Source organism: Equus przewalskii, chromosome 13 (assembly GCF_037783145.1).
Source record: "Equus przewalskii isolate Varuska chromosome 13, EquPr2, whole genome shotgun sequence".
In the NCBI taxonomy this organism is placed as follows: domain Eukaryota; kingdom Metazoa; phylum Chordata; class Mammalia; order Perissodactyla; family Equidae; genus Equus; species Equus przewalskii.
The window spans coordinates 5550061-5571405 of NC_091843.1; the positions used below are offsets into that span (position 1 = coordinate 5550061).

Sequence of the window (21345 nt, forward strand, 5' to 3'; positions counted from 1 at the left end):
CCCCCCAGCAACAGACCGACCGAACTCCCGTGAACCCAGGCTGCAAGGATCCCCACTTTCCAGGGCCCTTAGTGCCTCAGTCCATGAAAGCTCATGAGACTCTAACGGCGGCTCCTGCGGCGTGAGCCTTGACGTTTCCATACACTCACCTGCAGGGAATTTTGTCTTTGCCTGGAGGATACGGACCTGTTTTTGTTTAATGCCCACTGATATGGGGGCAGAGGGCAAAGTTAAGCTCACGCCCACGTGCATGGACACCAGCGGGTCCTCTGGGAAATGTTAAATGTCTGCGTTTACAGGAACAGCCTCTGCTAATGACGTGGTCCTGCGTTTGTGAATATAGCTGCACAGCTAGGTGCATGCAAAGAAAAAATGTTAAACGTCCTCTCGAAAAGGTTAATGATTATTTTAGGATGCTGTGCTTGTGGTTGGCTTTTATTTCTTTAGTTATCTGCATTATCTAATTTTTCTTCCATGAACACGCATTGCTTAGTAAAGTCAAATAGAATATAATGGCTGTTCTTTGGCAACACTTTTTGGTGTGTTTGCCGGACATTATACAACATGCTTTTCTATATGTTAGCTCCTGAAGCCTCACAGCTGTCCTGCAAGGAAGTGATTATTATTTCTATGCATTTAAGGAGGAAACGGAGACTTAGAAAAGCTGGGGAATAAAAGCTGCCACCGGATCTTTTCCAAATTCGGGGTCCTTCAATGATTCCACTTAGATCTTTCACCTGAGGCCCAGATGATGCACTCTGGCCCTCTGCCTTTCTTGCTAAGCAGCCAGTGCCGTGGAAGCCCCTCTCTCTTCCGCAGGTCCATGGGAAGAGGTTTTGCAGTATCAGGGCTCAGCCATTGTGTGCTCAGCTCTGAGCAGACACTGCATTGCTAGGGCCTGCTGGGCCTGGAGGCCATGGCTTGGCAGCTCTCTCAGCGAAAGGAGCTGAGGCGTGAACAGCCTGTGAGCACAGAGGCCTGAATTTCCAAGGAGGCTGCCTGAGGCTGGGCGGGTGGGAGGACTGAGTGAGGAGAACCCAGAGCTGGCCTACCCTCACTCCATGAAACTCTAGATGCAGAAACGCAGGTCAGCTGGGGGTGGGAGCTGGTGCCTTTGTCTGGGTTCCCAGGGCTGGTATCAAACAATTATTAAAAGGCTGCATCAGCAGAGATTGCAGCCAGATTTGGCTTGGTGGGGAAGGCTTATTTTGTATATATCCAAGCTGAGCCCCACTGACTGCAATTCTAACCTGGGAGTACGATCCCATGCTTCCCTGGGCTGACGTGAGGTGGATGTGGCTGACTTGGTGTCTTGGGAAATTCCAAGGGCTCAGTAAATGGGAGTGGAATCAGCTTCTTACTCACCATCTGGAGGGGTGGACAGGCTCATCACAGTCAGAGGCTTTCAGTGTGAAATGTGCCATGAAAAGGCCTGCACAGAGTATTGAGGGGCCCAGAGATGGGAGTCTGGGGTAAGAGAATGGGGTTTTTCGGAGGGGGGTAGCACAGAGACCTCATAGAAACAGAAAAGTAAAGCGGGCCATACATGGGGGTGTGGTCATCTGCTGAGCATTTACTGGTTCTAGGCAATGTCCTGACACCTTAGAATATCATCTCACTTCCCTTGTTCACAAGCCCAGGAGTTGATATTATGATTTTCAGAGGCAAAGTTCACCATAGGAGCAAAGTTCAGAGGGAGCCTACAGGGGATTCCTGAGTAGTCCTGAGATGTCTGCTCTCCTGTCTGCCAGTACTTCCTCCTCAGGTGCTTCAGTCTAAACCAGGCTCTAAACCAGGCTTTCTCTACCTCGGCCCTACTGTCATTTTAGGTGAGGGTAATTCCTTGCCGTGGGAGCTGTCCTGTGCATTGTGGGATGTTTAGCAGCATCCTTGGCCTCTACCTACTAGATACTAGCAGTATTTTGGTTGTGGCAGCCAAAAATGTCTCTAGACATTTTGTTGTTTGGGGGCAAACCCCCCCCCCCCCAAGAACTATTCAGCCTCCAAAATATTTCCTGAATCCATATACTTTTCTCTATCTCAACCACCTTCCTCCTCGAGGCCAGCCTCATCTCTCACTTGGATAATTCATGCACCTCCTTAGCCAGACTCGCTGCTTGACTCATTTCAGTCCATTCTCCAAACAACTGAAAATGTGGCCTTTTTAAAGCTTTATCCTGATTCTATCATTTCCCTGCCTAAGCCATTTCAACCACTTCTCATCAAAATAAAATCCAAACTCTTAACCATGGCCTTTAAGGCCTTGGTGGTTCTGGTCCTGGTCACCCTTTCTGGCCTCATCACATAACCTCTTCATCTTGCTGAAAGCCCTGCGGCCACATTGCTTTCTTTCTGTTCCTCAAACAGGGCAGCCTCATTCTGGTTTCAGAGCTGTTGCTCTTTCTGTTCCATCTTATGGAAATACTTTGCCCCCAAAAGGTCAGTTTGTTCTGTCCCCCAGGCCTTTGCATTGTCTGTCTTCAGTGTGCACCCCCGCTCTTTGTGTGACCAGCTCCTTTTAGTCCAGATTCAGTATTAGCTTCTCATTGCCTTTCATTGGCCAATCCTAAATCACTCCTTTAATTCTGTTATCCTCTGTCTCAGGACTGTTTCTTTTATTTCACTTGAAAAATACGTATTTATACATTTAGGTGTTTACTTTTAAAATCTTTTTCCCCCAGTAGAACATTGCCTAGCACACAATCTGGTGTGAAAAATGTTTGAAATGAACTGTTTAATATGGTTGAGATTGAAGTTTCCAAGATTTTTCCAAGGAGAATTGTTGAGAAATGGCCTCCAGCTATTTGCAGTCTCCCTAAGAAGACTCTGTTATTGAAGTCAGCAGGGAACTGAACTGCAGGGGTTAGTTCCAGCTGTCTCAACTTGCTTTCATGACCAGGCATTCCTCAACAGCCTTGGGAGCCAGCAGCTAGCAGGTGCATCAGGGAGCTGTCCTTGGTGCTGATGCTGATGAGCCAGCGAGGCAAGGATGGAAGATGCTGCAGGGGGACAGTCTCAGCCCCTGCATATAGAAAAGATGCATGCTGACTGCCGGCAGCTCTGTGAGTTTCTAAAGAAGTTTGGGTAAAGGAGGGAAGGGATGTGACTGGCAGCAGGAGGGGACTCCAGGGAGGCAGTTCCTCCTGTTTGAAGTCCCCCTTCCTTACACTGTGATCCTTCTGCTGAAGGGCCCACGTCTTATCTTCACGGTGGATATTTAAACATCAGGATGATCTCTGGAGGGGAAAGATGTTTCAGGGTCTTGCCATTTGTTCTGCTATCAACATTCAGGTATTTACTAATGAGACAGTTATTATGCTTTTACTTTAAAGACGTCAAAGTGCTAACTAAGTAAGCTCCCCTGGAAGCATTTTATATGGTTCTTAATATTTATTCACTTATTCAACATACATTTCCTGAGCGCTTGATATGTGCCAGACCCTGCTCTGGACTCTCATTTCATAGATGTTAATTTCTACACGTGATTTCTACAAAACACTTGAAACAATTTTTTATTCCCCTTTTGTAGATGAGGAAACCAAGGCTCAAAAGGTAACTTGTGTAGGATTTCACAGACAGCAACAGAGACAAGATAGTTCCAACTCTAAATCCCATGCCCTTTATTTTCCTTTTAGAATTTATTTAAAGGTATTTAACATACATGCAAAGATATAAATAATAATATATCATCCAGCTTTAAGAAAGAAAACATTATAAATAAAGATAAAGTCTTTTGGCAAAGCAAGGCACACCCTCCCTCCCATCGCAAATTCCATGTCCCTTCTCTGGGAAACCATTATTATAAATTTTGTATTTATTTTTTCCATGCATATCTTTTTGTTTCTTTGTTTGTTTGAGGAAGATTAGCCCTGAGCTAACTACTGCCAATCCTCCTCTTTTTTCTAAGGAAGACTGGCCCTTAGCTAACATCCATCCATGCATATCTTTTTGTTTCTACCACATATATGCATATTTATAAAACATATACAATATTCTTGCATGTTTAAAAACTTTAATATAAATATTATTTGCTCCGTATGTATTCTTCTGTAACATCTTTTCACTAATATTATGATTTTGAGATTTTCCTAAGTACGTCATTTACAAATGAAAGTAGGTTTATTTTCCCCATGATCTTACCATAAGACCTCACCTTCAAAGGAGCTCAGTCTAGTGGAGACATAGAAAGATGACTTCTAGAACTTTGAGATAAACAATAGTATGGCTTAAAGAATCAGAGGGCTCTAAGAACCCTGACAGCACCCAACCCAGCCTATGGGCATCATGGAGGGTTTCATGGAGGAGGTGGCACTTGAAAAAGTTGGAAAAAGAAGGGAAAAGACAATCCAGATGGCAGGGACAACATGTGTAAAGGTATGGCCATGTAAGAGAGAACAGAGTTCAGTGTTGCTGAAACGTAAATTTGAAGAAGGAAAGTAGTGGCAGGAGGTGAGAATGGGGGGACTACTGGGGACTTTTGTTGCCCTTTCCTTGTGTATAGTGCTCAATTACAAAGGCTGGTCATGGTCATTCTGAAATTGGGGAAATCAAAGCTTAAAAAATTTAAGTTACTGCCCCAAAGTCACATAACTGGAAAGTGGCACAAGTGGGAATCAAACTTGAGCCTCCCTGATGCTTCCTTCTGTGTCATAGATATGAAAGTTACATTGGCAGATGGGAGGAGTAGGGAAATGGTTTTAAGGAGGCTGGATGAGGGGTAGGTGGTGAAAATTGATAACGTTTATATATACAAAAAAAAGAACAATCAGACTATCTGATTTCAACTTATAAAATAAATATAAATCGAGGCTTTCAAAATAACATTTTAAGCATTGATACTTCACTCAAAGACTTCAGAAGCATGGACCCATCCAAACATGTGTGTGGCTTACCACTACTGTTTGTGACTTTTGCAGACACGCCCCAGCAATGCCCTCAGAATGAGTCTGTTACAAATCTATAGATAGATAGGTAGATAGATAGAAATTTTAGAGATAGTTATCAACCGTTTTATGGATGAGAAGCTGAGGCCCAGAGGTGAGAAGGTTCACACAACTAGAATGGGACGAGCAGGGACTTAACCCCTGTATGCGTCCTTTTCACATACTTTTATCTCACTGCCTCTCCATGTGGAAGGCTGTGGCCATACAGTGGAGTCTGTTATTCTTCTTTTTTACCTGACATCTGCACCACCTTCCTCTGTCTGAAGACTCCCACATCTTTGGGACAGAATCCACCTTTCACCGTAAAAAATGAAAATGCCAAATCTTCTTTTCCTAGGCTCTACATGGTACTGGATTTTTCCTTCAATTGGACCCACCCCAGATTTTGAATGGCAGGCTAGAGACACAAAAAAAGGCAGGACCACGCCAAATCTTTTGTGGTGAGGGGTCCAGCTCTATCCAAGTTCCAGGTCTACTCTCACTATGTGTAATATTGGCAGTGTAAGCTGCAGGGTCTGTCCCCAGCTGTGTCTATGAATTGGTGTCTTTCCTGGGTTGATAATGTACAGTGATGTGGAAAAATTGTCCTTGGCTGCATAGCGTCTGTACCCAGTTCTCCAGCCATCTTTGAGATGCAAGAGGTATCCAATATCCCTATAACAAGTCATTTCTCTGCTTAACTTAGTTAGAGCCAGTGCCCAATACAGTTGCCTAGAAAATACAGGAACCCTAGAAAACATACAAGAGATCACTGGGAGCTTTTCGTGGTGATTTTTCTTCTTTCAACACTTCACTTGCCAAAGTTCCATTTAAAATTACCGACAACAGTTTTCTAATTGCCCGTGATAATATATTCTGGCTATTAACAACTCCATCTGTGGGGAGAAAAAAATCCTCCTGAATTCCTTGAGTGACAACCTTTGCAAAATTTGCTTTGCCCTCTTGTTCTTATGACTGCTGGTCCTCTAAGGAGCCGTGTGAAGCTGACTGTCTTTCTTTTCAAATCACAGGAGCCGAAGTCTTCTCTTTGAAGTCTCCTCATTTTCAGAGAATGTGAACGGTTGCATAGCTTCAGCCTGCTCTTTCCTTAGGTATTTGTATCTTCTTCGTTTTCCCAAAATCCTTGTTTTGGAACACTGTATCAATCAAGACAGGCTAGATTATGTCATGGTAACAAGCAATCCTGAAATCTCAGTTTTTTAGAAGAATGAAGATTTATTACTATTCTGAGTCAACCAGGTTTTACTCTAAGTCTTCACTCTGAGACCCAGTTGATGGAAAAACCTGTCTAGAACATTACCAGATATATAGCAGAAGGAAAAGAGAGAGAGCAAAGCATGTTCTGACTCTTAAAACTTTTCCCAGGAAATGGCCTATTACTTCCTTCCCACTATCATGGGCCAAAAAAGGCACATGGTTTATTCCTAAGTTCAATAGAGTGGGAATGTATTATCCTCCCACAGGGAAGGGAAACACAGAGGGAGAAAGTCTACTCTTCTAGTCATCAGGTATTGAGTTCCTTTAGTCTACCTCAAGCAGAAGCACTCAACACCTCTCTAAAGGAGTCAATTTAAGTGCCCGCCACTCCCAATCCAATCACTGTTTCAAACTCATAGTTCAGCATCTCTGCAGGATGTGTGGTAATTTCTGCATGGTCTCTACCAGATATGGAACTCGTGGTCAGAGAGCAATTGCCATAGTTGGGTTTCCCTAGAAGGGGAACCTGAGACAGGGATTCAAGTGAAAATGATTTATCTGGGAAGTGAAGGAAACACTGATAGAGGATTGAGGAAATGGGAGAAGAAAGAGAAGGACAAGAAAGCCAATAAAAGGCGTGGACAGCTGGAGCTAAATCCCATTGGAGAAATTATGAGAGCCAGTGAAGGCACACACCTCAAGATTATCCCACTTGAGGGACAAAGAATGTTGAGTATTTATACTTTGAGTGCCATCAGTCATTGGTTGAGGGCTGCTCCCAGGGGAGGTTGATGCCTTAGCACTTCTAGACTGCCACTTGGGCAGAGAAAGCCTCAGGCAAAGAAATTCAGGCCACATAGTTGAAATCCAGTGGATGTGTATCGGAGAGTTAAGGGTGAGGGGACAGGGATGGGACACAAACATCATCACACATCGATGAACCAAAAATACAAGTTATTTGTTTATTCCTACCTAAAATGCAGTGGTGGAATGGAATGGGATAATCTCAATAACTACTCTCATATGGAAAGGGAAAGAATGGGGGGCACACAGCAGTCATAGGTCCATAGCAATTCTGTAATCCTGTACGTCAGTCATTATGAGATTTCTAGCTGGGAATGAGACAATCCTTGTCAATTGTTCTCCTTCACCTTCTGGGATGTCCTTCCTTTTCCATTATCTTTCCCAGATGCAACTGAAGAGGGCTTTGGAGAATACGTTCTCAATCGAGGCTGAGTAGCTCTCTTACCTGCTTCCTCTCGTAGAAGGTTGAGGAGACACAGGTCATTTTAAGTCTTGCACTGTCATAATCTTTTTTGTCAAGAGTGATGGTTCTTTTGACTTAAAAGTCTCAAAGACTTAGCTAGTATCTCTCAGTCAACATCATGTGCCGGGAGCACCCACAGTTCTTTTTGAGACATGACTTTCTCTCAAAATTTAAATGTGAGTATCTTGGGTTTATCAGTTTTCTGAGTGAAAGCCATACCCTTAGAATCTTTTCCCTGAGCCATTTGGTGAAACCAAAAAGATTTATTAGATGCTATGTTAGTTTTCTGTTGCTGCCTAACAAATTACCAGAATCCCATTGGCTTAAAATAACACACACAATTATCTCATAATTCATAGGCCAGAAGTCTAGGTATGGTATGGCTGGGTTCTCTGCCTAGGGTCACACAAGGCTGAAGTCAAGGTTTCAGCAGCGCTATGGACCTTTCTGGAGCTTGGGGTACTCTTCCAAGTTCACATGGTTTTTGGAAGAATCTACTTCCACGTGGTTCTAGGAATGAGGTTCCCGTATTCTTTCTAGCTATTATTCAGGAACCACTTTCAACTCCCAGAGGCTGTCCTCAGGTCCTCACATGGTAGCTTACTTCTTCAAAGTCAGAAACAGAATTTCTCTTTTTCTTCACATATCTCAAACCTTTTCTAAGGGCTCACGTGATTATCAGGATCACCCAGGTAAATCTCCTTTTTGATGCACTCAAAGTCTTCTGATTAGGAACCTTAATTACATTTGTCAAATGTCTTTTGCCACATGATTTAAGGAGACCATGGGATTGATATCCCATCATGTTCACAGTTTCTACTCACACTCAAAGGGAGTACAATGTGTGTACGTACATGCCAACTCAATTAGAATACACAGATGCCAATTTAATTCAGTGGGCTTAGCGTGAGCTGTGATGGTTGCATTCTTGACTTGGCCCTTCCAAGGAGGCTAAGTTTTAATCAGCCTTAACCACTCAAAGATCTCAGTTTTTTCTTTTCCTGTTTGGGTTTGAGAAGGAGTAGCTCTTCAAAATATACAAGGTCTTGAGTTTCTGGACTCCCTAGCGTTTTACTCTTGACAAAAAATTGGCCATTTCCTTCTGATCTCATCTTTTTCATGTACTATTTTGTCACATGCTACAAATAGCACGTCAAGGCAGGAAGCTGAAATTCTGTTTGCCTCCCTTTTAGCCCAAAGTCACAGGATCATAAGGGGATTACCTGTTGTCTAACTTACGGCAGGTAAAAGTTTTACCAAATGTTTCACCACCGCGTTACATGGACTGCCATCCTTCCAGTTTCAAATGCTGCGTATGTTAGAGTTTGTTGAAGAAATCCCACTTTTGGAACTAATTTCTGTGTTAGTAGAACCAGCTGGGTATGCTGCAGTAGAAGCGACGGCTTAAAAATCTCAGCGGCTTTCCACAAGGAAGTTTTATTACCTCCCCTGCCACATGTCCATCCTGGGTCAGCTGCATCTGCATTCTGACACCCAGGGAATGGAGCAGTCCCTACATGGGACAGTGTCAGTTTTGTGGCAGAGGGGAAAAGAGACATCGGTAATCATGCCAGGCTCTTAAAACTTCTGCCTGAGTGACAAACATCACTTCTGCCCACATTTCATTGTCAAAAGCAAGTTAAATGGACACTCCTATGTTCAACAGGTTGGAGATATGCATATGGATGGAGATGTGTAATCCTACTGCAAGGATGCGAGGGAAATTATAATATTGAGAGAACTGTAATACAATCTATTACTTCCATGGCTCTATGAAAAGGCATTTTCATCTCTCTTCAGGACTGGAGTTCTGGCCTTCTACTTGGTCTCTCTTCCTCCAGTGTCTGTTCAGAAATATACCTTTGGAATTTGGGAGGTGGGACTGAGATCCCTCTTAAAGGAGTTGGTAGAATTGTCTATTTTGACTAGCATTTCTCAACCATTTCCCCAGCAGGATTTGGGCACTGTTAAACCCTCTAACTCCTATGTCCTTGTAACAGAGCACTCCCAGTGATGACCTGCACTCTTATTGTCTTACAATATTTATCTTTGTCTCTCTTGATTTACATGTAGGACTTATGTAATTTTTGTATTCATTTGACATACTGTTTTTGGATAGAGGGAGGACCTGAGTGCCAAGATTTCAGAGGTCTTGATTGTCTTTGCAGCATCTTCAGCCTAATTGGCAGTTCTGTTGGTCAACTTTCCAAAGGCCCATAGAGAGATAACGGGGCTCTAACTGTTTTCTGGATTGTCATGATGATGGACCTTCATCAAAGTCCAGTCAGGAAAAGAGGAACCACACGAGTGTGATGTGTGCTCTTATGATGGGAAGCACTGCTGATTGTGGGAGGCTGAATAGAGAAGGGCCTGGCGGTGAGCAGGAAAAGCTCCGTCGACACTGCGATGCTTGAAGTGAGCCTTAAAGGAGGAGGAAGAGTCTGCCAGATGGAAGAGGTAAGAGTTAGGGTGGTGAGACTGCGCATTCCAAGCAGAGAACAGGCATGAAGATTTGAGAAGCAGTTTGGTGCGGTGGTTACGAGTTTAGGCTTTGGAGTTAGACTGTTTCGGCTTTGATTGCCAAATCTTATCCTTAATAGCTTCCACCCTCAAAGGGGTGTTGTGAAAATTACAAGAGACAACATATTATTTGTTATTAGGAACACCGAAATCACTTTTAATAAAGGCAGATAAATATAATAGAGTAGGGTGTCACTAGGAAAAAGGCGTAGATTTATGTGTGGATAGGATGAATGTGAAGCATCATGCCCCAGAGTTGGGGGAGGCAGGTGACAGAAGATGAAGTTAACCATGTAAGTTGTGAAGTCTCAGGTGTCTTTTGAGATAAGGGTTTTGGATTTTATATAAAAGCAAAAAAGGATGATGGAAACAAGTGGCTAAAGACATAACATGGTCAAGTTTGGGCATAGAAAGCTCATGCTGTAGCAGTGTGAGGATAAACTGGAAGGAGGGACCAGTTAGGACACTGGCATCATGGCCCAGGTAACAGATAAAGTGACTCGTTCCAGGCAGGGTCATGGCCATGGGGATGCTGACACTCTAGAGTTCAGAGTAATTTGTTGTGAAATCAAAGACCGATGAGGATAACACCCACCTATGTCCTGATAAGGGGCCCCAGAGGTCTTTGAGGGACCCTAATCTCTACTAATTAAGGGTATAGCCAGCCCCAGGAGTTAGATATTCTCATCCTCATTCCTCAGAAGTAAAGACCGAGGCTTTGAAGCATGACAGCTCACTTATATTAGTCAAGGTGGACTGTAAACTTTGTAACAAACACACCCCAAACATCAGTGGCTTATCACAGTTGTGTTTACTAATTACCATTGCTGCTATGATGGTCAATTTTCTGTGTCAAGTTGGCTAGGCCGCAGTCCCCAGGTGTTCAATCAAACACTAATCCAGGTGTTGCTGCGACGGCATTTTGTAGATGTAATTAAAGTTCGTAATCAGTTGACTTTAAGCAAGGGGGATTATCCTAGATATTCTGGGTGGGCGCGATTCAATCAGTTGAAAGGCGTTAAGAGGAGAGCTGAGATTTCCCTGTAGAAGATAAAACTTCACATGTGGTTTGAAACTTCAGCTTGTGCTGGATACTTCCATCCTGCCCTTCCTGATGCCCTGTTCGAAGGATTTCAGACTTGCCTTGCGAGGCCCCACCATCATGTAAGCCCATTTCTTGCAATATGCGTCTTAATATATATCTCCTACTGATTCTTTTTCTCTGGTTGAAAGCTGAATGACCAATAAGGGTCCAATAACATTCAGGGATGGGGTTGAGCCTTGGCTCCATGCAGGCCTTCAGTGATTCCAGGTGTTTTCTATCACACGCTTCCACTGTATCCTAGGGCCTCAGAATTTTCCACTGAAACTTTTTCAGTTGGTAGGTGAGAGAAGAGAAATAAAGTGTAGAGAAGGCACACTCTTAACCCACTTGTCCTTGAGTTGACAATAACACTTCTGGAAGTCAATATTTCATTGGTGAGAACCAGTGTCATGACTAGCAAGCAGTTTGGGAAATGTGGTCTAGCACTGTGCTCAGGAGGAAGGCGAGAGCTCAAATACTAGCAGGCACTAGCAATCTTGACCCCCAAGAGAGTGAAGGTGCCCTGGCCCCTTCCCTTAGTGCAGTTCAGCTGCGAGTCTGTTTGGTCATTTGAGGCCGTGGGTGGTATTCCCTTTACCAATTGTCTCTCAGATGCCCAAATACTACACAGCTAGATTCTGAGTGATGCATCCAATTCAGGGCATCAAGAAAGATGACTGAGATTGAATGTGGGGAAACTAAGTTCAAATCCAAAGGGTGTCAGAGGACCAAGAAGTAACCCTAGCTGTGTGTATTAGTTTTCTATGCTGCATAACAAATTACCACACACTTAGCAGCTTTGAACAACACACGTTTACAAAGAGTTTCCACAGGTCAGAAGTCCAAGCATGGCCTAGCTGGGTCCTCTGCTCAGATCTCACAAGGCTGTAATCAAGCTGTTGGCTGGGTTGCATTCTTATCTGGAGACTTGACTGGGGAAAAATCCACTTCCAAACTTCCTCAGATTGTTGGCAGAACCAATGTCCTTATGGCTAAGGACTGGGGGTCCCTGTTTTCTGGTTGGCTGCTGGCCAGGGACACCCTCAGCTTCTAGAGGCCACCACAGTTCCTTGAGGCTGCACTCAGATTGCTGCCACATGGATCACCTTTGCAACATAGCAGCTTTTTCAAAGCCAGTAAGGGAGACTCTCTCCCACTCTGGTCTGCTAAGATGAATATAATCACAGGAGAGACATTCCATCACCTTTGCCATGTCCTATTGGTTAGAAGCAAGACATATGTTCTTCAATGGCAGCAGTCACTCCAGGATGTATCCACCATACTCTGTCCCAGAGATAGGACATAGTAGGTACACAATAAATATTTGTTGAAGAAGGGAATGAGAAAAGAGTGAATCTTGTGAAAGAAGGTCTGGGGAAACCCCAGACAGGACTTTTGTCTCCATACCTTTGCAGCATTCATTCACATAGGCATGTGAGTTTGTTTAAAAGAGAGATAATAGAAGGGACTCTTGGATCCTAATTCTCATCCTGTGTTTCCCCCTGGATACAGGATGGTCCTGCACAGAATTGGGCAGCCAGGCCGTGGGGTGGGGAAAGCAGGTGCTGATTGCCTTGCAAAGTGAATGATGATGTCCCACCAGGTAAGTGCCAAGGTGATGGGGGAAAGTCTCCTAATAGAATGATGCTTGCTGTGTGAAGTGAGCACCATTACTGTAATGAAGAGGATGATTGGACTGCATTTCCAGAACCACCACATCAGCTCTGCCTATCGAGATATGAAAGCCCAAATGCTAAGGGTGACCCAATTCCTTCTGCAGCTGAAGTTTCCTCTTCTCTAACCAAATTAACTTTTCCTTTTTCAGGCCTTTCCTGGGAAAGTCAGTAACTATAATCTGAAGTGCCATCTGTCTTTCTGGTTTCAAGCCGAACAACTTCATTAAAAACTGGGGGAGACTTTCCTGGACTGTTCTCAGCTTGTGCTGTAGCAGAAAGAAAGGAGTCGGCAAGGAGAAGTGTCTTAGAGGCAGAACTGGAGACAAGGATTTGAGTACACATAGTTTCTGAGAGGTGATCCCAGGAGGGGAGTGGGGAAGTGAGACAGGGAAGGGAAAGAATCTCACACAGGGTGCATTTGTGAGCTGGTTACTGCCGTCTCCTACAGAGGCACAATCCACTGGTAACCCTGGGTAACGAGGAAACATGCCTCAGAGTCGTCTCAATCAAAGGGCAAGAAAGCAGGGGATTTATCACCAGTTCTTGTCCACGAAGGCTTGAGGGAATACCCCCAAGGCATTATTTCCTATGATTCTGTAGCCCATGGAGGACAAGCAGAAGTCTGAAGCTACAGGTGCTTATAATAAGAAGTCTGACACGTGTACAGGAAAAGGGAGTGCCATGGGGATATGGCAGGACATCAACAGCATCTGCTAAAAGGTGCCTCAGGTGGTGAATAGTGAGAGTCCTGCTAGGGGTCTGTAGGCAGGAAGGAAGCACCAGTCTACAGAACACACCTTTTTATTTGTGGCTGGATTCAGTTTGCTGGTATTTTATTAGGATTTTTTTGTATCTGTGCTCATGACAGACACTGAGCTGTAGTTTTCCTTTCTTGTGATGTCTTTGTCTTGCTTTGGTATCAAGGTAACACCAGCCTCAGTAAATGAATTGGGAAGTTTTCCGTCCTTGCCTATTTTCAGAAAGAGTTTGTGAAGTATTTTCTTCCTTAAAGGTGTGATAGAATTCAACAGCGAATCTATCTGGGCCTGGGCTTTTCCACGTGGAAAGATTTTAAATACTAATTCAATTTATTTACTTGATATACGTCTATTCTGATTTTCTATTCCTTCTGGGGTTATTTTTGGTAATTTATATCTATCTAGGAATTTGTCCATTTCATCTAAATCTAATTGGTTGGTACAAAATTGTTTATAATATTCCTTTACAACCTTTTTAGTTTCTGTAGTTTTGTAAAGATTTTCCTTTCTTCATTCCTGACTTTGGTGATTGTGTCTTCTTTCTTTTTTTCTTAGTCATTCTAACTAAAGGTACGCCAATTTTGTTGATCTTTACAAAGAACTGATATTTGGTTTCATTTATTTCCTCTCTATATTTTTCTCTTTTCCTAGTTTATTGATTTCTGCTCCTACAGTTACTTTTTACTTTCTATTTACTCTGTTTTTGATTTGTTCTTCCTTTTCTAGATTCTTGAAGTGGAACCTTTGATTATTATTTTTGATATATTTTTCTTTTTCTGTAAGTATTTAAAACTATAAATTTCCCTCTAAACATTGCTTTGGCTGCATCCTACGGATTTTGATATGTTGTGTTTTTATTTTCTTTATTTTCCCTTGTAGCTTCTTAGTCTTGTGGGTTATTTGGAAATGTGTCGTTTAATTTGCAAGTATTTGAGAATTTTCTAGATTCTTTCTGTTGTCTGTCAATTTCTAATTTAATTTCATTATGGGCAGAAAATATACTTTGTATCATTTCAAATTTTAATTTTTATTGAATTTGTTTTACGGCCCAGTGTATAGTCCGTGCTGGAGAATATTCCCTGTGAAACTGAAAAGACTGTGCTCTGTTGTGGGGGGTTGGTGGAGTGTTCTAGATGTGTTAGCCAGGTCATGTTGGTCTCATTGTTCTGTCAGTAACTGAGAGAGAAACACTGAAATTTCCAACTAAAATTGTTGAATTATCGATTTCTCTTTTTAATTATATTGGTTTTTGCTTTTCTAATTCATGTCTTTGTTTTTGGTGCCTGTACATTTATAGCTGTTATCTCTTTCTGATGAATAGACCCTTTCATCATTACAAAATATCCTTGTGTCTCTAGTACTATTCCGAGTCTTAAGGTCTATGTTGCCTGATATTAATATAGCCACTTCAGTTCTCTTAAGGGTACTTTTCTTTTTTACAAAACGAAAACTCTGTTGTACAGCAGAAGAAACCCTTAATTGAGGGTCAGACAAACCTGTGTCTGAACCTGGGCTCTGCCATTCTGGCTATGAGAAGTGCTTTCTCTTCCTTAGATTTATGGTTTTTTTTTTTTTTTTTTAAATGTTGTGGTAAAAAAATGAATAATGTAAAATTTACCATCTTAACTATTTTTAAGTATACAGTTCAGTCTCGTTAAGTATATTCACGTGGTTGTGCGACAGATCTCCAGAACTTTTTCATCTCGTGGAAATGAAACTCTGTACTAATTTAACAATAACTCACCATTTCTCTCTCCCTCAGCCCTGGGACAAGCAGCATTCTACTTTTTGTTTCTGAGTTTGACTGCTTGAGATGCCTCATATAAGTGGAATCATACAGTATTTGTCTTTTTGTGACTGGTTTATTTCATTTGGTATAATGTCCTCAAGTTTCCTTCAAGTTATAGCATGTAACAGGATTTTCTTCTTTCTTAAGATGGAATAATAGTCATCACACGTATATGCTACATTGTGTTTATCCATTCATCCGTTGATGGACACTAGAGTTTTTTCCACCTCTTTGCTGTTGTGAATAGTGCTGCTGTGAACATGGATGTGCAAATATCTCTTCAAGATCCTTCTTTCAATTCTTTTGTGCATATAATGAGAAGTGAAGCTGATAGATCATATAGTAATTTTATTTTTAATTTTTTGAGAAACTGACATACTGTTTTCTACGGTAGTTGTATTATTCTACATTCCCACCAACAGTGCACAAGGGTTCCAATTTCTCCACATCCTCCTCAGCACTTGTTAGTTTCTGTTTTTTTGATAGTAGTCATCCTAATGGGTTTGAGGTGATATCTCATTGTGGTTTTGATTTGCATTTTCCTAATGATTAGTAATCTTTTCATATGCATGTTGGCCATTTGTATATCATCTTTGGAGAAATATCTATTCAATTTCTTTGCTCACTTTTGAATCTGTTTATTTTCATTGTTGTTGTTGAGTTGTAGTAGTTATTTATATTTTCTGAATGTTAACCCATTATCAGCTTTATGATTTGCAAACATTTTCTCTCATTCCGTAGGTTGCCATTTCACTCTGTGGATTGTGTCCTTTGATGCACAGAAGTTTTTAATTTTGATGTAGTCCAATTTGTCTATTTCCACTTTTGTTGTCTGTGCTTTTGATGTCCTCTCCAGGAAATCCTTGCCAAAGCCAATGTTATGAAGCTTTCCCCTACATTTTCTCCTAAGAATTTTATAGCTTTAGGTCTTATGCTTAGGTCTTTGATCCATTTTGAGTTAATATTTGTATATGGTGTTAGGTGAGGGTCCAGCCTCACTCTTTGTAATATAAGTGCCTGACAATGTTTGTTTTTTTTTTATTGTGATGTAAGTGCCTGGCATTAAGCTTTTGATTGCTGAGGCATCCATTTCAAAGACGGCCATCGTGGGTAAACATATTGCCAGCTACGCAACTAGGTAAAGAGCCAGGCTGTTCCACGCATGAAGTTCCCCTTTTCGAAAGCCCTCGGTAACCTAGATAGATGACTGCTTGAGCAATCCCGCTTTTCCCTTCCTGTACTTTAATCTTAGCTCTTATGTTTTAAATTCACCAATAAGGAGTGAAACCACAAAACCCTAGGGACCCCAACCCTGACCCTAATAAAGGCAGAACCCCAAGTCCGCATTCTCTCTCTCTCCCATGGCCTTCCTGTGTGGCACTGGGCGTGCTATCCTCCAGGACTTGTGAGTAATAACCCTTGTTTTTTCTAAGTTCTCTGATAGTTGTTGTTGAGTTGCATCCTGCAGTCATAGTCAGAACCACAAGGACTTGTCTAGCCACAGCATTGGCCCTGGTGGGAGAAATATCTATCGGGTCTCGCCACTAGTAGTGTGGGTCCAAATGCGTGCTCCCAGGCATTCCTAGCCTAGAGTATCACAACTGATATGCTGAGACAGACACGAAACCCTCTGCATGTGGATATCTAGTGTCAGTGCAAATAATCCATAATCAATCTATAGACCAAAATTGGGGTGAATTTATTGTGAGGCAGATCTGACAACTAGCCCAGGGCCTTCCTTCCCCAAGGAAAGAAGGGGACCAAAGAAGTGGGGTGTACTGAGTGATTACATACTGTCTTAGAACAAAGAGCATGCATCACATGTGATAGGAATGTCTCTTTTTACAATTGTAGCTAGATGCTTTGCTGTTCACAGATCAGGGAACACAGCAGGTCAGTGGTCACAAGGTGAGTACAGTAGGTCATTTCATAGTATTCTTTTCTAATCCTTTTTATTTCTGTAAAGTCTGTTGTAATGTTCCCTCTTTCATTTCTGATTTTAGTTATTTGAGTCTTCTCTCTGTATCTTGGTCAATCTAGCCAAAGGTTTGTCAATTTTATCTTTTCAAAGTACCAACTTTTGGTTTATTTGATTTTTCTATACTGTTTTTCTATACTCTATTTCATTTATCTTCACTCCAACCTTTATTATTTCTTTCTTTTGGCTAGTTTTGGGGTTAGCTTGTTCTTTTTCTAGTTCCTTAAGGTATAAAGTTAGGTTGTAGACATAGAATCTTTCTTCTCTTTGTATGGAAGTGTTTATAGCTATAAATGTCCCTCTTAGCACTGCATTGCTGCATCCCATATGTTTGGGTATGTCGTGTTTTCATTTTCCTTTGTCTCAAGATATTTTCTAATTTCCCTTGTGATTTCTTCTTTGACTCATTGGTTATTTCAAAGTTTAATTTCCACATTTTTATGGATTTTCCAGCCTTCCTTCTCCTATTGATTTCTAGTTCCATTGCATTGTGATCAAACAAGACACTTTGTATAATTTCAATCTTATTAAATTTATTGAGACTTATTTTGTGGCCTAACATATGGCCTATCCTGGAAAATGTTCCATGAACACTTGAGAAAATGTGTATTCTGCTGTAACTGGGTGGAGTGTTCTGTATGTATCTATTAGGTCCAATTGGTCTATAGTGTTGTTCTAGTTCTCTATTTCCTTACTTACCATCTGTCTAATTTCTCTTTCCATTATTGAAAGTGGGGATTGAAGTCTCCCCCTGTTATTGTAGATCTGTCTACTTTTCCCATCAATTATGCTAGTGTTTGTTTTACATATTTAGGGGCTCTGATATTTGCTGGATATGTAATTATAATTATTATATCTTCTTGGTGAATTGACTCTTTTATCATTATATACTGTCCTTTGTCTCTTGTAATGCTTTTTGGCTTAAGGTCTATTTTGTCTGATAGTATAGCCACCTCTGTTCTTTTGTGGTTACCATTTGCATGGAATATCTTTTTCCATCCCTTTACTTGCAACCTGTCTATGTGGGTCCTTGAATCTAAAGTGAGTGTCTTGTAGACAGCAAACAGTTGGATTCTGTTTTTGTTTTTTTTTTAACTCATTCAGTCAATTTGTGTCTTTTGATTGAGGAATTTGATCCATTTACTTTTAAAGTAATTACTGATTATGAAGTTCTCACCTATTGCCATTTTGTTAGTTGTTCTCTCTATGTTTAGCAGCTTTTTTTCGTCCTTCACTTTCTCTCTTACTGCCTTCCTTTGTGTTTAGTTGAATTTTTTTGTAATAATGTGATTTGACTCTATCATTTCTTTTTGTGGATATTATATAGATATTTTCTTTGTGGTTAACATGGGGATTACATAAGACATACTGAAGTTAAAACAACCTTTTAAAAAATGACAGCAAACTAATTGCAATCACATATAAAAGTTTTCTCTTTTACAACTTCACCCCTCTCACTTTATGTCCAAATTACATCGTTATATATTGTATACCCACTAATTTATAGTTATTTTAATTTTAAATGGTTTGTCTTCTAGTTTGCTAATTCTTTCTTTTGCCTGATTAAGTCTGACGTTGAACTCCCCTAGTGTACTTTTCACTTCAGTTATTGTATTTTTCAGCTCCAGAATTTCTGTTTGGTTCTTTTTTTCATGGTTTCTAACTCTTTGTTGATATTCTCATTTTGTTCATGAATTGTCTTCTTGATTTTATTTTATTGTTTATGTTATCTTTTAGCTCATCGAACATCTTTAAAACAGTCATTTTAAATTCTTTGTCAAGTGTCTGAGAAGCTTACATTTCTTTAGGGTCAGTTTCTGGATATTCATTTTGTTCCTTTCATTGGAACAAGTTTTCCTGTTTCTTTATACACTTTGTGATTTTTGTTGAGATTTGGGCATTGAAACTACAGCCCCTTTCCCAGTCTTTATAGACTGGTTTTGTGCAGGGGAAGATCTTTACCAATCAGCCCAGCATAAAGGGTCTTCATTCTCTCCAACTTTTTCTGGGGATATGTCTTGTGCATGTGCTTTTATTCTAGTTCCTGGTAATTGTGGCTGCTTTAAATTTCTTAATTTTCCTATGAATCTTGCCTCTGCCTCTTCTTAGAACCCTAGGATTTCTATTGTATTCCTCTGCCCATAATCTCTTGTTCCCAGGTGCCCGCAGGACTGCAGACTCCCTGCAGCTCTAGGGTGCTGAGTTGCCCACCACTGCTTTCAGCAGCGTCCAACCTGATATCCAAACTATGCCACCATTTCTATCAGTGCTCCAAGTTAGGTGAGACAGAAGCCAGACCCTTGGGAAGCCCCTAGACAAGCCAGAACACTGCAAACAAGTTCCAATCTTCCCCTTCTATCCTAAGGGAGGAGCTGAGAGTTGGACAGCTTTCTCCTGATCATACTACTCTGTTCTGGGTAGGGGAAGGGGTAAGTGTGATCAAGATGCAGTGAAATTTCTTATTGCTTTGGGTGCAGTTTTTTCTTGCTTAGGGGTTTCCTTAATTGCTTCAGCTTCTTAACTGATTTCTAGAGTTCTCACAAAACTATCTTGGTCTGTATATTGTTGTTAACTTGGTGTCTCCGTGGGAGAACTAAGATCTGGAGCTTTGTAGTCTTCTGTCTCTCTGGCACCACTCTGTTAAGGTTACTTTTTACATGATAAACAATTTTCTATCCTTTTACTTTCAACCCAAGTATTTAGCCTTTGCATCTAAGAGATATAGACAGCATAGAGTTGGATCTTACTTTTTTACACAGTCGGACAATCTCTGCCTTTTTTTGGGGGGGGGGGGAGTTTAGTCCATTCACATTTAATATAATTACTGATGCAGTGATATAGATATAGATAAGTATCTGCAATTTTGCTATTTGTTTTTCTGTCTCTCAGGTCTTTTTTCTTCTTTTTTTTCTCCTTTACTGTATTCTTTTGTGTTAATGAAAAAATTCTGTGTGTACCATTTTAATTCCTTTCTTGCATTTCCTTCTTTTTGAGGGAGATTAGCCCTGAGCTAATATCCACTACCAATCCTCTTTATGCTGAGGAAGATTGGCCACGAGATAATGTCTGTGCCCATCTTCGTCTACTTTATATGTGGGACGCCTGCCACAGCATGGCTTGATAAACAGCGTGTATGTCCATGACCGGGATCTGAACTGGTGAGCCCCGGGCCACTGAAGCAGAATGTGGGAAGTCAACTGCTATGCCACTGGGCAGGCCCCTCCTCTCTTGCTTTTCAAGCTATATTTTTCAGCTATTATTTAAGAGTTTTTAGGAGTCCTTTTAAAGAGCTTTTAAGACAGATTTTAGGAATCCATTTCTCCTGCAATGGGCAGCCAATGATGTCTTTGCTCAGTTTTTTATTCTTGTTTTTATTTATTAGCCTTGCTTCCTAGGGGCACCCTTGTGTTTTTGTATACCTGAGTGGTCAGCCAATGATTTGAGTACAGGTTGTGCTCAAACACCCTGCTCCCCTAGGCTCCCAGTATATGCTCATTGATATGGATGTGGGTTGGGGAATGCACTCAGAGTTGCAGGCAGTTCTCAAGTTTCCCTAGTCTTTCACCTTCTGCTGTTCTCTTTTGGTCTTTCTTAAACATGTGTGTAGTTTTTCCAGTCAGCCAGCCATGTGTGTAGAACTTATCTCAATTCTTTGATAGCTTTTTCACTTCCAGGGTCCTGGCTGGTCCAGAACTCACCCTGTCTGAGGCCACAGTCCTGGGTTACCTAAACTAAATGTGTTCTCTGTTCATTTCCAGCCAATTTCACTGCTTTTACCTGGCAAGATCACAGGGTTTTTACCCTCCCTCCACCTTAAATTCAGTCTTCCTTTTGGCAGCAAAGCTGATGATTTTCAAAGCCACCTCCATGCTGGTAAAACTCCTTTTTACTGTCTAAGATGGGAGGTGGAGGATGGGAGCAATTCCAAGTAAGAAGGTCACAGACTCCTCCTGTTCTTACTTGAAACTCTTGCTGTTTTTCAACAATAGTTCCCAATTCATTGTCTGCCTTTGGTCAATTTACAGTGCTCCCAAATTGTTGCTTTTGATTATTTTGTCCAATTTTATACTTTTTTTTCTCATGAAGAGGAATCGTGGATGTCTTCACACCACCAAAAAAAGAACTTCCTTTTC

The 21345-nt window shown here is 41.4% G+C and overlaps 1 long non-coding RNA gene across 2 annotated transcripts; it reads right to left on the reverse strand.

Moving 5' to 3' along the window:
- Positions 1-2591: 2591 nt before the first annotated feature.
- On the reverse strand, positions 2592-4209 carry LOC103542397 (uncharacterized). Of its 2 annotated transcripts, none has more exons than XR_542687.2 (3): positions 4154-4209; positions 3168-3236; positions 2592-3022 (listed from the first exon to the last, which is right to left on the reverse strand). It is a non-coding gene; the product is annotated as an uncharacterized lncRNA (long non-coding RNA). The 2 variants fall into 2 exon arrangements; XR_011525037.1 differs by having other exon boundaries at positions 2592-3070.
- Positions 4210-21345: the final 17136 nt, after the last annotated feature.